Source organism: Lolium rigidum, chromosome 5 (genome assembly GCF_022539505.1).
Source record: "Lolium rigidum isolate FL_2022 chromosome 5, APGP_CSIRO_Lrig_0.1, whole genome shotgun sequence".
Classification (NCBI taxonomy): Eukaryota; Viridiplantae; Streptophyta; class Magnoliopsida; order Poales; family Poaceae; genus Lolium; species Lolium rigidum.
In genome coordinates this window covers 168,935,042-168,946,742 of record NC_061512.1, presented here as the reverse complement: position 1 = coordinate 168,946,742, position 11,701 = coordinate 168,935,042, and positions in this window count along the sequence as shown.

Below are 11,701 nucleotides of genomic sequence, written 5' to 3'. Positions count from 1 at the left end.
TAAGCCTCTGACCCTAAAAACAGAGGGGGGTTCGACGTTTTTCCAGAAAGAGTTCCGATGCTCCGTCGCCACCAGAAACCCCAATCCGGGAACCAGAAACTCCGTTTTGGCACCTTGCCGGGACGGGGAATTGGAGGAGATCATCGTCACCGCCACCACCGACGCCTCTCCATCAACCATCCATGATTCCCATCCATGTGTGAGTAATTCTCCGCTGTAGGCTTTAGGGGATGGTAGGGATTGGATGAAATTGTTCATGTAATAGCAATAAGATTGTTAGGGGCATAGTTCCTAGTATCCATTGTTAGTATTTTTGACATTGTTGCAAGTTGTTGTGCTTAATGCTTGTCACTTTGGGCCCGAGTGTCATGATCTCAGATCTGAACATGTTATTGATTCACGAGGATAATTATTGTTTTTGATCATAGCTGCAAGTTGTATACACTTATCGTTGTCCGGAACCCCAGGCCTCAAAGTGACAATAATTGGGATAACCAGAGAGGATGACTATGATGTGAGAATCACGTGTGTTCACGGAGTGTTAATGCTTTTCTCCGGTACTCTATTAAAAGGAGTACCTTAATTACCAGTAGATTTCCTTGAGGTCTCGCTGCAAACGGGCTGGTAGGACAAAAGAAGTCGTGCAAGTTTCTCCTTGCGAGCATGCACGACTAAATAGGAACACATGACTATGGTTACTTTATACTAGAATGCTTTTATCATAATTACTTGCAATGCCCATGTCCTTCTTATTATATGAACTATCTTATCCATGCAGCGCCCGTTCATCTATCCATGTGCCTACAGTATTTTAATCTTGATGTCTATTGCAATCATCGCTAGTGCTGTTTTTATTTTATTATTGTTGTTACTTCACTAATACCACTACTATAAAACGGTTAGTACTGACAAACTGTTGCAAGCAAGTCTATTTCTAGGTGCAGTTAAATTGACAACTTATCTGTTAAAGCTTATAAATATTATTTGGCTGCCCTTGTGTCGAATCAATAAATTTGGGTTTTACTTCCCTCGAAGACTATTGCGATCCCCTATACTTGTGGGTCATCAATACTATTTTCTGGCGCTGTTGCCGTGGAGCATAGTTTTATTTATAAGCCCACTTGAAGATGATATTGTTTGCTGCAATTTATTTATTATGGAATTCGCAAGCCCCACAGAACCTAGAAATTTTTTCATAGTGTACTTGATAAAATTCACGTTGGCCGCCTCTAGAGATGATTACAAACCGGGCCAAAACCTTCCTGACATCCAACTTTATAAGAGCACGAACAAAATTTCCCATGCCATTCACATTAATCTCAACTTTGAGAGCATTTCCAACTTTTTCTCCGTAAGGTTCTTGATTAGGGCTTCATTACGGTAACCAACTGACAGTTTGTGGATTTGAACCCAGGTACTGAAGTAGTTCAGATCAATCAAGTCAGGAGCATTACTCCATCATACTCCTCAATACAAACAAGTTCTGTCGAAATAACCAAGGTCCCCCATCCTTAATTTTGAGCCAATCTCCCAAGCAAAATCATTGTACTGTAAAAAGATTTCCCTCTAGATGGCGAAACTCAATTTGCTGTGCTGGAGACCAAGTGTTTCCTCATATGTTTCTCAAAAGTAAGAGGGCTAAAATGATTTGTTGTATGTACCTTGACCAAAGCCATCCACTTCAATCCTTGTGTTGGAGCTGATTGCTCTTCCTCAAACACTAAATCATCAAGTTCATCTTCTTCAATTCCCAGGCGATGCATCATCTCTCCGATCGTCTCATATTTTTTTGCATCCAGACCCACTGGCCTGGTTCGATGAGTTCGCAGGGCTCGCCATGGCGCAAACGCAAGAGGAACCAGAGAACCCTCGCCCTTTACCGGATCAGGATACCCGAGCAGACGCGATGTCTTTGATTGGTTTCAGGCCTTCCCTCTGGGGAAGTACGGCGGCTGAGTCGGAAACCCTAGTCTCCCTGTCGCCAGAGCCCTAGGTCGAAACGTTGCGGTTTCTGCACTTATGTTTCTTTATTTTGTTTGATTTTGGTTGCTATTGCCTGCTTGAAATGCAATACTATTTTTTTATGCCTGTGGTGGATGCGGTGTCTTGGTTCAACTTTTTTTTGCGGGGTTGGTTGAACTTTGTAGCATGTGATTTTATTAATAAATCGGGGATGTCTTGCAAACGAGCCGAGTTCAAGCAAGTTAGACTAGTCTTAGCTCAACTCATACTCAAATTCGAGTAAACTTACACCAAGTCGAGTTAAAGGTTGAGCTGTAAAAATATAGTTCATGCTCAGCTCGAAACCATTTCGAGCAAATTTTGAGCTAAGATATATACAAAAAAATAAATATTTTTTGCATGTAAAAGGAAGAAAAATCCCATCTACGGCACAGCAATGGAATAAACTAAAACCTTCAATATTTTTCGTAATTAAATCACATGCATAATATAGAAGGAATAAACCTCATAAAAACATATAAATTTAAAAATATTCTATTTTTTTAAGATATAGCATAATTATGTTTTTCCAAGCTATCGAGCTAAATCCACGCTCTCAAAAAAAAAAAAATACTGTAGTTTTCCACTCGAGCAATATAGGGCACCCATACTCACACTCAGCTAATTTTTTGTTCAAGTCAATCTTAAGTAGACCTTCTCATCCCTGAGTACCCTTTGTTCTATTTAAAAAAAGGAGCCTGGACCTCAGCTTCTCATCGTGGACAGCTCATGTCGAACAATGGATAGGTGGAAATGCGCAAGGCTGAATTCGGCACCGCGCGGAGGGATTAGAGCATCTCTAGACGCGTCCCCCAAAGCATTCCCAAACCGCGCCGGATTGAGCGTTTGGGGGACGTGTTTTGTCGTGCCGCCTTTGGGGGACGTCGCTCCCCAGCCGCGTCCCCCAAACGCCGCCCCCAAACATTTAAAATACTTCTTTTTAACACAGAACCATTTATCAAATATAGCATATGAATAAAAATGTTTGCGAGGATTGTTTTCAAATTAAATTACAACAAACAATAAAACAAGTAAACAAATATAATAAATAGGGGTAGATGCTACATCAAGGTGCCACGGTATTTCCTTTGATCCTCCACAAATGCTATACGAGATCAGCTTAAAGTTGCTCATGCACATTGTTGTCACGGATCTCTGCGTGCATGGCGAGAAAATCAGCAAAATCTGCAGGCAACTCATGATCAACCTCCGCAAGAGGGCCTTCACACTCATAGGGACCAACATGTGACCTAGCATGATTCTTGCGGTCATCCTCGATGATCATGTTGTGCATGATCACACAAGCCTGCATCACCTCCCACATTTGGTCGTGAGACCAGCTTAGAGCAGGGTACCGGATAATGGCAAATTGTGCTTGAAGCACACCAAATGCCCGCTCGACATCCTTCCTGCAAGCCTCCTGTCGCGTAGTGATACGTCTCCGACATATCGATAATTTCTTATGTTCTATGCCATATTATTGATGATACCTACATGTTTTATGCACACTTTATGTCATATTCGTGCATTTTCTGGAACTAACCTATTAACAAGATGCCGAAGTGCCAGTTGTTGTTTTCTGCTGTTTTTGGTTTCAGAAATCCTAGTAACGAAATATTCTCGGAATCGGACGAAATCAAGACCCAGGTTCCTATTTTTACCGGAAGCATCCAGAACACCCGAGAGCCACCAGAGGGGGGCCCTGTGGGCCCAAGATGATAGGGTGGCGCGGCTCAGGCCCCGGCCGCGCCGAGCCTATGGTGCCGCCGCCTCTTCGACCCTCCGACGGTGCCCTTCCGCCTATTTAAAGCCTCCGTCGAGAAAAACCCCGATGCGAAAAACCACGATACGGAAAACCTTCCGGAGCCGCCGCCATCGCGAAGCCAAGATCCGGGGGACAGGAGTCTCTCGTTCCGGCACCCTGCCGGAGCGGGGAAGTGCCCCGGAAGGCTTCTCCATCGACACCGCTGCCATCTCCACCGCCATCTTCATCACCGCTGCTCGCTCCCATGAGGAGGGAGTAGTTCTCCGTCGAGGCTCTGGGCTGTACCGGTAGCTATGTGGTTCATCTCTCTCCTATGTACTTCAATACAATAATCTCATGAGCTGCCTTACATGATTGAGATTCATATGATGATGCTTGTAATCTAGATGTCATTGTGCTAGTCAAGTGAGTTTTACTTATGTGATCTCCGGAGACTCCTTGTCCCACGTGTGTAAAGGTGTGTGTGCACCGTGTAGGTCTCTTAGGCTATATTTCACAGAATACTTACTCACCTGTTATGAATGGCGTAGTGAAGTGCTTATTTATATCTCTTTATGATTGCAATGTGTTTTGTATCACAATTTATCCATGTGCTACTCTAGTGATGTTATTAAAGTAGTTTATTCCTCCCGCACGGTGTAATGGTGACAGTGTGTGCATCCGTGTTAGTACTTGGCATATGCTATGATCATGATCTCTTGTAGATTGTGGAGTTAATTATCATTATGATAGTATTGATGTGATCTATTCCTCCTACATAGTGTGAAGGTGACGAGTGTGCATGCTCGTGTTAGTACTTGGTTTAGTCGTGTTGATCTTTCTTGCACTCTAAGGTTATTTAAATATGAACATTGAATTGTGGAGCTTGTTAACTCCGGCATTGATGGTTCGTGTAATCCTACGCAATGTGTTCATCATCCAACAAGAGTGTAGAGTATGCATTTATCTATTCTGTTATGTGATCAAAGTTGAGAGTGTCCACTAATGAAAGTCTAATCCCTAGGCCTTGTTCCTAAATATCGCTATCGCTGCTTGTTTACTCGTTTTACTACGTTACTACCGCTGCGTTACTACTGCTTGTTTCATCGTCCCGGGCAAAGCACTTTTCCGGTGCCGTTGCTACTCGCTTATTCATACCACCCGTATTTCACTATCTCTTCGCCGAACTAGTGCACCTATTAGGTGTGTTGGGGACACAAGAGACTTCTTGCTTTGTGGTTGCGGGGTTGCATGAGAGGGATATCTTTGACCTCTTCCTCCCTGAGTTCGATAAACCTTGGGTGATCCACTTAAGGGAAACTTGCTGCTGTTCTACAAACCTCTGCTCTTGGAGGCCCAACACTGTCTACAAGAATAGAAGCACCCGTAGACATCACGTAGCAAAGGGAGAATTCTTCAGACCTGATGGATTCGAGATTGTTTTGACAAAAGTGGCCCATTTTGGATATATACCATCGGCTAGATAATAGCCTTTGGTATATTCGTGGCCATTGATCTCATAGTTGCATGGTGGAGCATGCCCTTCCACTAGTCTGCTGAACACCGGAGACTGCTGCAACACGTTGATGTCATTGTGTGATCCCGTGATACGTCTCCAACGTATCTATAATTTCTGATGTTCCATGCTTGTTTTATGACAATACCTACATGTTTTGCTTGCACTTTATATCATATTATGGAATTTATTGGACTAACCTATTAACAAGATGCCACAGCGCTGCGCTTCGTTTATTATGTCCGTTTATTGCGTAAAAGGCCCAAAAACCAAAGTGCTCGGAAAAATCCAGAAAAATTACAGAAATTATATTTCGCCGGAAGACTCACGGAGCCAGAAGGGCAAGCCAGGGGGAGGCCCAGGGCCTCCTCCCCATAGGCCGGCGCGGCCTGGAGGGTGGTCACCCCACCCTATTGTGTGGGCCCCTCGAGATTTTTCCGACTCCGACTCTTCTCCTATTTAAGCCGTCGTGACCTAAAACTTTGACACCTCTTGACGAAACTCCAGAAAGACTCCAGGGGCGCCGCCACATCGCGAAACTCCAATTCGGGGGACAGAAGTCTCTGTTCCGGCACCCTGCCGGGACGGGGAATTGCCCCGGAGTCATCTCCACCGCCGTCTCCACCGCCATCTTCACCGCCATCGCTGCCTCCATGGTGAGGAGGGAGTAATTCACCCCGGGGCTGAGGGCTCCGCTCGTAGCTATGTGGTTCATCTCTCTTTGTGATCTAGTTGAATATCATCTATGTGCTACTCTAGTGATGTTATTAAAGTAGTCTATTCCTCCTCCATGATGTAATGTTGGCAAGTGTGTGCATCATGAAGTACTTGGTATATGCTATGATTGTGATCTCTTGTAGATTATGAAGTTAACTATTACTATGATGGTATTGATGCGATCTATTCCCCCTTTCATAGCTGATGTTGACAGTGTGCATGCTATGTTAGTACTCGGTGTAATTGTGTTGATCTATCTTGCACTCTAAGGTTATTTAAATATGAACATTGAATATTGTGGAGCTTGTTAACTCCGGCATGAGGGTTCGTGTAATCCTACACAATTAGTGGTGTTCATCATCCAACAAGAGGGTGTAGAGTAGTCCTATTATGTGATCATTGTTGAGAGTGTCCACTAGTGAAAGCAGGATCCCTAGGCCTTGCTTCCAAGCATCAAATCTCCGTTTGTTTACTGTTTTGTTGCATGTTTACTCGCTGCCATATTTTATTCAGATTAATATTACCACTCATACTCATCCATATTACTTGCATCTCACTATCTCTTCGCCGAACTAGTGCACTTTTACATCTGACAAGTGTATTAGGTGTGTTGGGGACACAAGAGACTTCTTGCTTTGTGGTTGCGGTGGTTGCTTGAGAGGGATATCTTTGACCTCTTCCTCCCTGAGATCGATAAACCTTGGGTGATCCACTTAAGGGAAACTTGCTGCTGTTCTACAAACCTCTGCTCTTGGAGGCCCAACACTGTCTACAAGAATAGAAGCTCCCGTAGACATCAAGCTATTTTCAAGCTTAGTTCCTACTCGTCCTCGAGTAGGTAAACGATAAAAAGATAATTTCTGAAGTGACATGCTACCAACATAATCTTAATCATACTATTGTAAAACATATGAGATGAATGCAGCGATTCAAAGCAATGTTAATGCAATGAGTAAACAATTGAACCATATAGCAAAGACTTTTCATGAATAGTACTTTCAAGACAAGCATCAATAAGACTTGCATAAGAGTTACTCATAAAGCAATAAATTCAAAGTAAAAGCATTGACGCAACACAAAGGAGATAAAAGTTTCAGCGGTTGCTTTCAACTTTAACATGTATATCTCATGGATAATTGTCAACACAAAGCAATATAACAAGTGCAATAAGTAAACATGTAAGAATCAATGCACACAGTTGGTACAAGTGTTTGCTTCTAAGATAGAAAGAATAGGCAAACTGACTCAACAATAAAGTAGAAGATAGGCCCTTCGCAGAGGGAAGCATTGATTACTATATTTGTGCTAGAGCTTTTCATTTTTAAAACAAGAAACAATTTTGTCAACGATAGTAATAAAGCATATGTATCATGTAAATCATATCTTACAAGTTGCAAGCCTCATGCATCGTATACTAATAGTGCCCGCACCTTGTCCTAATTAGCTTGGACTACCGGGATCATCGCAATACACATGTTTTAACCAAGTGTCACAAAGGGGTACCTCTATGCCGCCTGTACAAAGGTCTAAGGAGAAAGCTCGCATTTTGGATTTCTCGCTTTTGATTATTCTCAACTTAGACATCCATACCGGGACAACATAGACAACAGATAATGGACTCCTCTTTAATGCATAAGCATGTAGCAACAATTAGTGTTCTCATATGAGATTGAGGATATATGTCCAAAACTGAAACTTCCACCATGATTCATGGCTTTAGTTAGCGGCCCAATGTTCTTCTCTAACAATATGCATGCTCTAACCATTAAAGTGGTAGATCTCCCTTACTTCGGACAAGACGGACATGCATAGCAACTCACATGATATTCAACAAAGAGTAGTTGATGGCGTCCCCAGAAAACATGGTTATCGCACAACAAGCAACTTAATAAGAGATAAAGTGCATAAGTACATATTCAATACCATAATAGTTTTTAGGCTATTTGTCCCATGAGCTATATATTGCAAAGGTAAAGAATGGAAATTTTAAAGGTAGCACTTCAAGCAATTTACTTTGGAATGGCGGAGAAATACCATGTAGTAGGTAGGTATGGTGGACACAAATGGCATGGTTATTGGCTCAAGGATTTGGATGCACGAGAAGAATTCCTCTCAATACAAGGCTAGGCTAGCAAGGTTGTTTGAAGCAAACTCAAGTATAAAAAGGTGCAGCAAAGCTCACATATGCACATATTGTAACTATTATAAGACTTTACATTGTCTCCTTGTTGTTCAAACACCTCAACCAGAAAATATCTAGACTCTAGAGAACAATCATGCAAACCAAATTTTAACAAGCTCTATGTAGTTATTCATTAATGGGTACAAGGTACATGATGCAAGAGCTTAAACATGATCTATATGAGCACAACAATTGCCAAGTATCAAATTATTCAAGACATTATACCAATTACCACATGTAGCATTTCCAGATTCCAACCATATAACAATTTAACGAAGAAAGATTCAACCTTCGCCAGATGAATACTATGAGTAAAGCCTAAGGACGATATTTGTCCATATGCAACAGCGAGCGTGTCTCTCTCCCACACAATGAATGCTAGGATCCATTTTATTCAAACAAAACACAAAACAAAAACAAACCGACGCTCCAAGTAAAGCACACAAGATGTGATGGAATAAAAATATAGTTTCGTGGAGTGAACCCGATAATGTTGTCGATGAAGAAGGGGATGCTTTGGCATCCCCAAGCTAGACGCTGAGTCCTCTTATATATGCATGGGTGAACCACCTGGGGCATCCCCAAGCTTAGAGCTTTCACTCTCCTTGATCATATTGTATCATCCTCTCTTGATCCTTGAAAACTTCCCTCCACACCAAACTCGAAACAACTCATTAGAGGGTTAGTGCATAATAAAAATTCACATGTTCAGAGGTGACACAATCATTCTTAACACTTCTGGACATTGCACAAAGCTACTGGAAGTTAATGGATCAAAGAAATCCATCCAACACAGCAAAAGAAGCAATGCGAAATAAAAGGCAGAATCTGTCAAAACAGTAATCAGCTCCGTAAAGATGAATTTTATTGAGGCACCAGACTTGCTCAAATGAAAATGCCCAAATTGAATGAAAGTTGCGTACATATCTGAGGATCACGCACGTAAATTGGCATATGTCGCGAAGGTAAAGGAACCGCGACTAATGGCGTCTTTAGTCGCGGTTCGTGTGCCGAACCGCGACCAAAGGCCTGGGCCCAGGGCGCACGGTGGCCAGCTGGTGCACGTGGGGGCCTTTAGTCGTGGTTGGCCAGCCCAACCGCGACTAAATGTGCCCGAAGGCCTTTAGTCGCGGTTGGCCAGGCCAACCGGGACTAACGCCCTCCCCTATATATACCCATCCAGCAGCCAACACTTAGCCATTTGGAGCCATTCTCTTCACAAACTTCACAAGTGAGTGTTAGGTTTGCTTTTGGTTCCTCTTATGCACATAAGGTGTTTGATGAAATGCCCCAAGAGCATGAAACAAACATGATATGAAGTGTTGGAGCCACACTTGAGGTTTCTCATTTATTTTTTCCTCCTCGATCGCGGTTAGCAACTTGAACCTTTGATGTGTCATTGATAAAATATGCATGTGTGTGTAGTTCATTGTTTAATTTATATTGTTTGTAGCTAGTTAGTTTAACAAATGCATGATGGTTAATTATATATTTTATATTATAATAATGCAGATGAATCGGCAATGGATGTACGGTAACCGACTCTCCGGCGAGTTCAAGTACGGGTTTGAAAGATTTCCTCGTAGTGGCCAATGCGAACAAGCAGGGGGGTTTTGTTATCTGTCCATGTGTTAAGTGTAAGAATCGAAGGGTTACTCTTCCTCAAGAGATGTTCACATGCACCTGCTTCGGCACGGTTTCATGCCAAGCTATAATTGTTGGACCAAGCATGGAGAAAGAGGGGTTATAATGGAAGATGATGAAGAAGGGGACGATTTCATCGATGAAAACTATCTTTCTCATTTCGGTGATACTTTCATGGAGGATGCTGAAGGTGAAGGGGAAGGTGAAGGGGAAGGTGAAGAAGAGGCACGTGATGATCCCGTTGATGATCTTGGTCGGACCATTGCCGATGCACGGAGACGCCGCGAAACTGAAAAAGAGAGGGAGAATTTGGATCGCATGTTAGAGGATCACAGAAGGCGCTGTACCTCGGATGCGATGATGGTCCGAAAAAGCTGGGCTGCACACTCGGATTTGCTGAGATGGAAGGCACAGGCAGGTGTAGCTGACTCGGCATTTGAAAACTTGCTGAAAATGTTGAAGAATATGTTTCCAAAGAATAACGAGTTGCCCGCCACTACGTACGAAGCAAAGAAGGTTGTCTCGCCCTCTAGGTTTAGAGGTTCTGAAGATACATGCATGCATCAACGACCGCATCCTCTACCGCGGTGAATACGAGAATTTGAATGAATGCCCGGTATGCACCGCATTGCGTTATAAGATCGGAGGCGATGACCCCGGTGACGATGTTGAGGGCCATAAACCCAGGAAGAGGGTTCCCGCCAAGGTGATGTGGTATGCTCCTATAATACCACGGTTGAAACGTCTGTTCAGGAACAAAGAGCATGCCAAGTTGTTGCGATGGCACAAAGAGGACCGTAAGTCGGACGGGGAGTTGAGACACCCCGCGATGGAACGCAATGGAGAAAGATCGACAGAGAGTTCAAAGATTTTGTAGCCGACGCAAGGAACATAAGATTTGGTCTAAGTACGGATGGCATGAATCCTTTTGGCGAGCAGTAGCTCCAGCCATAGCACCCGGCCCGTGACTCTATGCATCTACAACCTTCCTCCTTGGTTGTGCATGAAGCGGAAGTTCATTATGATGCCAGTGCTCATCCAAGGTCCGAAGCAACCCGGCAACGACATCGATGTGTACCTAAGGCCATTAGTTGATGAGCTTTTACAGCTGTGGGGCAGACCTCGGTGTCCGTGTGTGGGATGAGCACAAAGAAGAGGAATTTGACCTACGAGCGTTGCTTTTCGTAACCATCAACGATTGGCCTGCTCTTAGTAACCTTTCGGGACTCGTCAAATAAGGGATACAATGCATGCACGCACTGCTTACATGAGACTGAAAGTGTACATTTGCCAAATTGTAAGAAGAACGTGTACCTTGGGCATCGTCGATTTCTTCCGAAAGGTCATCCAAGAAGAAAGAAAGGCAAGCATTACAACAGCAAGGCAGATCACCGGCCGAAGCCTGCGGAACACACTCGGTGCTGAGGTATTTGATATGGTCAAGGGTTTGAAAGTCATCTTTGGAAAGGGTCCCGGCGGACAATCAGCTCCGAAGGGAGCCGACGGGCACGTAGCCATGTGGAAGAAGAAATCTATATTCGGGAGCTAGAATATTGGAAAGTCCTAGAAGTCCGCTCCGCAATCGACGTGATGCACGTTACGAAGAATATTTGCGTGAACATCCTAAGCTTCTTGGGCGTGTATGGGAAGTCAAATGATACAAAGGAAGCACGGCAGGACCAAAGCAAAGTTTGAAAGACCCCGATGACCGGCATCCGGAACGGTTTCAAGGTCGTGCCGCCTACGCTCCGACCAAAGAAGAGAAGGTCATCTTTTTTGAATGCCTGAGCAAGTATGAAGGTCCCGTCAGGATTCTCGTCCAATATAAAGGGAATAATAAACATGGCGGAGAAAAAGTTCCAAAACCTGAAGTCTCACGACCGCCACGTGATTATGA